Source organism: Ursus maritimus, unplaced genomic scaffold (genome assembly GCF_017311325.1).
Source record: "Ursus maritimus isolate PB19 unplaced genomic scaffold, ASM1731132v1 scaffold_21, whole genome shotgun sequence".
NCBI lineage: Eukaryota > Metazoa > Chordata > Mammalia > Carnivora > Ursidae > Ursus > Ursus maritimus.
Window position 1 is genome coordinate 56558692 of NW_024424564.1, and position 4111 is coordinate 56562802.

A 4111-nucleotide genomic window follows, 5' to 3' on the forward strand; every position below is an offset into this window, starting at 1 on the left:
CAAACTGCGAGTCCACATAAAGCTTAAGCAGGGCATTGGTTTTGAAGAACGGACGCTCCCCTGTCTTAGTGTATCCACCAAGCAAAGATGAGAATTCTCACGAACTACAACCTGGGAAGTCAAGAAGGGATTTGGAACAGACTGAAAAATCTCCCAAACTTCTTGACTGTCTTTTTGTTTGTTTTGTTTTTTGGTGAGAGACGAGGGGGGGGCGGGTAGGGGCAGAGAGAGAGCTGAGTGTGGAGCCCGACGCGGAACTCGATCCCCAGACCCTGAGATCCCGACCTGAGCTGAAACCGAGTCTGATGCTTCACTGATGGAGCCACCCAGGTGCCCCTTACTGTCTTCTGAATAACTGAATTAGTAGGAATAGGTCTGACCAGATGGAATCCTTTGTGCTTTCATTTGAAGAAAAAGTCAAGCAGATCTCACCATCCCTGAGCCTTTCCAAGTTTGCTCCATATGAAAGAACACAAACAGGCTGCCTTGAATCAGAAACTGTGGCACAAACTCCTCGAGGCTCTGGAGTCATGGTCGCTTGAGAAGTGCTTCCTTGTTTCTTTGCCAATACCAGTTTCCAGAGCAAATCCTGCTTTTCACACAAACTATTGTTCCTGAAGTGCCCTTCCTCCCTGTTCTGCCTGCTGAGATCCCACTCAAGTTTTAACATTTTCACTGCCATTCAGCAAATATTTACAGAGTGAACAGAACAGACCACAGTCCTTCCCACGCGGAGTTTACATTCTAATGGCTGCCCAGGAGCGCACAAAATCAATAGGGTGCTCTGGACAGAAAGTAAGTCGGGGGAGTCAGGGCAGGCCTCACTGAGGAGGAGGCGACACGCACAAGGCAAGGAGAGGAGTCTCACAGAGAGCGGGAACAGAGGTGCCACGTGCAAAGGTCCTGAGGTGGCCAGGCTGGAGGACGATGGGCATAGCACTCACACGAGGGATGAGGCCCCTGTGGGCATGGACACGGCCTGGGCTTTGACTCTGAGGCGGACCCTCGGGAAGGCTCTGGACACAGGAGCAGCCGACCGCTGGGAACAGGGCAGGCCGCGGGGCAGCGGGTGAGAGCAGCTGCCGGCTGGGACTGTGGTGGAGCACAGACGTGGTGAGCAGTGAGCAGCTTCTGGATGGACTTGGAAGCACCCACGTGATGCGCCGTGAGGACGTGAGGACGACATGATGTGACAGGGCCAGGAGTTCGGGCGCCCGGAAGGCTTCCGTGCGAGCAGAGCAGGTGCAAAGTGTCTCAGCGGACTTAGAGGAGGCTGCAGTCTGCTTCTGATGCCGAGGCTGCCAGGTCTGTTGGGCATCCACATGGTCCAGCTGAAAAGCTGAGTTGAAAAGCCCAGAATTCAGGGCTGGTGGATACGGGGGACAGTCCCATGGAGTGTCCATCCTGCTGCAAACCACCCTTGCTGTCCAAGACTCCCCTTCCCGCCCTGACACGAAGGGAGACCAGGGCCCACAGCGTCTGCCTTGGGCACCTGGTTCCCCCTCAACCCGGGAAAACACTGGGACCTTCCCCAGTCCCGGGTGCGTTCATAGCACCAGTCTGAGATGCAAACTTCGTTGGGCTTCTGAGATGTGGGAGAAGGACAACCTTTGCAGCTCTCCAAGGGCATCATAATGACACTGCACAGACGGATGAGCGAGACTCAGGCTGCCCTTGGAACTACCGAGGGACGGCGCAGCGGTCACACCGACCCCGGGGCCGATGCACCGAGGGAGGGCGTGTGGGTCACACCGACCCTGGGGTCCCCGGCGGGCAGAGCGCGTGAAGGCGCCGTGTCCACTGCTCCGCACGCTGACACGGATGGGAGGGCTCGTCTACACTGCAGTCTCCGACCAGGAGGAAATCAAATTAGGAATTAACCCAAATGCCCGGGAAATCCGCAAGTATGTACGCGTTTATTCCCCGTCTGTGTAAATGAAGAGGATCGCGCGGGCCCACAGAAGTGACAAGGGCTGTGCAGGAGGCAGCTGGTCCGAGCTCCGAGAAAACGCACCTCGTTCTCACCTTAAGGAGCTGGGAAAGCGCAGATCCGACGACAACAAGATAAAGGCAAGAAAGAAGAGAGAAAAATCAATGAAGAGGTGGTTTTGAAAAGATGGCGAGAACTGAGAACCCTGCGGCTGGAGCACAGGGGCGGCGGGGGTTCTGCGCCCGACGATCCGCACAGTGGGCCCGGCAGGCGGCAGGCGGGGAGCAGGGACACGCCAGGGACAGTGGGGCGCCTCGGTCAGCGCACAGACGCCAGCCCGGGCCGACGAGAGCTCCCCGCGCAGCAGCCGCAGAACCTCCCCGCTGCGCTCCTCCCAGCGCACCGAGGGACCGCGCACGACGGACACAGGACGCCCACCCGCACGAGGCCCCGCCCACAGCGCGACATCACGCGCCCAGCACGGCGTCTCGCTCACCGGCACCTCTCCTCACTGGGCGGCATGCTAACGGTCGCCAACCGCCAACCACCAGCTGCTAACGGCCGCGGCGCGTGCCGCGAGCCCATTGGCAGAGGGTGTGAAGCGCAGGCGCAAGCGCGGGCGCGCCAACCCCATTGGCCGAGACTGCGAGGCTCCAGTGCAGGTGCGGGCACAGGCGCGGGCGCGCGGACCCCTATTGGTCGAGGCTGTGAGGCTTGGGCGCAGGCGCGGGCGCGCCGACCCCATTGGCCAAGGGCGGCGGGAACCGCGTGGCTTCGCGCGGACACGCTCCCGGTGGTGAGCAGTGCAGAGTCTGAGGCTGCGGCGGGGCCATGCTGCGACTCGCGACCAAGCTGGTGGCGTTCTTCTGGAGGAGGGCGGACGGCCCCGACGAGGAGGCCGGGCCGCCGGGGTCCGAGCTCGCGGAAGGTGCCTCGCGGGGCAGGGTCGCGCTGCAGCCCGTGCCCACCCGCGGGGGCCCGGGGCGGGCGGGGAGGGAAGGCCACCGCCGTCCACTGCCGGCTGTTGGATGCCCGGGGGAGCGCGCCCCTCCCTGGATGGGCTCCCTTCCCGGCCTTACTTGAGGAGGCCTTCTGCCGGGTAGCTGCGGGTGCGGTCGGTTAAGCGCCAAGTCGACGTCCGCTCGGGTGCTCATCTCAGGGTTGTGGGATCGTCCTGCGTCTGGCTCCATGCTGGGCGTGGAGCCTCCTTTAAAAAAAAAAAAAACAAAAAACGCAATTAGAAAAGGCTTCGTATTGACTAGGGGTAGCACCGTGCATGATTAGCACGTTTGTGTTGCGGGTCTGTGCACCTGGCTTGGCGTCTGCGTGTGCGGCCGGCTACGGGACAAGGCGTGCCCGCATAGCCTCACTGTGACTTGCAGTTCCGTGTTGAGAAAGCTCAGAAACGGGCACCCCGCCTGGCTCAGCCTGTGCTTGGAGAATCTTAGGGCGCGTGCTTCTCCCTTGCTGAGGTTGTGTTTGAACACGGTCCCGCCCCGCCCCGCAGAGGGACACGGGGCGTTCTCCCGGGGTTCCATTCCCCCTCCTAGTGAGAATTGAGTTCAAGGCGGTGATTCTCTTGTGGCTTCCTCTAAGCTCTGAAAAAAGGAGGTTCTCCACAAGAGAGGCCAGAAACAGCAGAAATGGAGTTGACCTGTTGCAGGCAGCATGCTAAGAGCCATCTGTGTCCAGACTTGCTGACACCTCCAGAGCCAGCTTTGTAGCCTGGAGCTGGTCGTAGCGTCAGTCTGGGTCTTGTCTGTTAAATCCGGGCTGTCAGTAGCAGCTTGAACTCCAGCCCCAGGCTGCATTTGCATTTCAGTGAAGGCGGAGGGCTGTGCCGTGACCGTGGGCGTCTCTGGTCTCTTCTGTGTCTGAGAAGGAGCAGCTAAGGTGCACTGGGGACCCAGAGAGAACTGGCTGCTGCAGGCGTGCCCGGCTGTTAGTGGGGACAGTCACTACACGGATGAGGGCATGCTGGGCCTCTAGGCCAGATTTACTTGCCAAGCCCAGAATCTCTTCTAGCACCTACTTGGAGAGGTAATACAGACTCTCCTCACACCATTGCTGGTGTTTTGGTGACGACGGAAGATCATAGGAGTGATGATGGCATGGTGTAACAGCTCCCCAGATGCCGGTATAAATACTGCACCCTAGCCTGTGCTTTGGACTCGTTTCCCT